This window comes from Oryzias melastigma, unplaced genomic scaffold, assembly GCF_002922805.2.
Source record: "Oryzias melastigma strain HK-1 unplaced genomic scaffold, ASM292280v2 sc00441, whole genome shotgun sequence".
NCBI classification, from domain to species: domain Eukaryota; kingdom Metazoa; phylum Chordata; class Actinopteri; order Beloniformes; family Adrianichthyidae; genus Oryzias; species Oryzias melastigma.
Window position 1 is genome coordinate 14,438 of NW_023417036.1, and position 897 is coordinate 15,334.

Consider the following 897-nt stretch of genomic DNA (forward strand, 5'->3'; position numbering starts at 1 on the left):
AATACTGTCAAACTATCTTCAAACTAGCCATAAAATATTCTCATTCTAGATTCAAACTAGTTAAAAGTAGTTTCAAACTACTCTCATATTAGCCTCAAAATACTCTCAAAGTAGTTTAAAACTACTGTCAATTTAGTCTCAAACTATTCACAACAAGCCTAAGAGTACTCTCAAATTTGGTCACAAAGTATTGTCAAAGTATCATCAAACTAGCCATAAACTACTCTCATTTTAACCCTTAAATTAGTATTAGTCTCGAAATGTTCTCAAAGTAGTCTGAAATTGGTCTCAAATGATATTCAAACTATAATTGATTTAGTATTTCCAAGTCTGGTAGATCAAGACCAACCGTTGTTCCAGCACTCCTCTACTGTGCTGATTTAGAGGAGAATGGCCTCGTTGATCCAGTCCACCCAGGAGACGGACAATATCAGGAGAACCATCTGCTGGGAGGCTCTTGAGATGAGCAGCGTGTCTGGGCTCAGGGTTGTAGAGACAATGGTTTCTGGACATTTCTGTGGTTTGTTATTAGTTCTGATTTAGAGAATTTAGAGAACTAGAATCACCACAAAGTAACGAAAACAAAGGAAAAATTTTTGGAAAAAAATACAATATTTATGAGAATCAGGTTGCAAAATTAGGAATCAAAAATCTTTATTTTGAAAGGAAAAAAATGTAAATTAAAAAAGTTATATTTAACTTTTAGAATATTTAGGCTTAATCAAAGACCATCGAACATGAACTTTTGAATTTCTGTTGCAGACAATTCAGAGAATCCTGACTTTGCTTCACTTTTATGTAAACGTAAAACATTATTAGCCAAGAAGAGTTATTTTTATTCCCTTGTAAAATGACTTCATAACTGTAGGAGTTTTCCTGGTAACATTTTGCCTTTGA

At 33.2% G+C, this 897-nt stretch overlaps 1 protein-coding gene across 1 annotated transcript in view; it reads left to right on the forward strand.

Moving 5' to 3' along the window:
* Nucleotides 1-897, forward strand: part of LOC118598399 (centrosomal protein of 70 kDa-like) — a 12,671-nt gene that overhangs the window by 9,961 nt on the left and 1,813 nt on the right. The window lies entirely within an intron of this gene.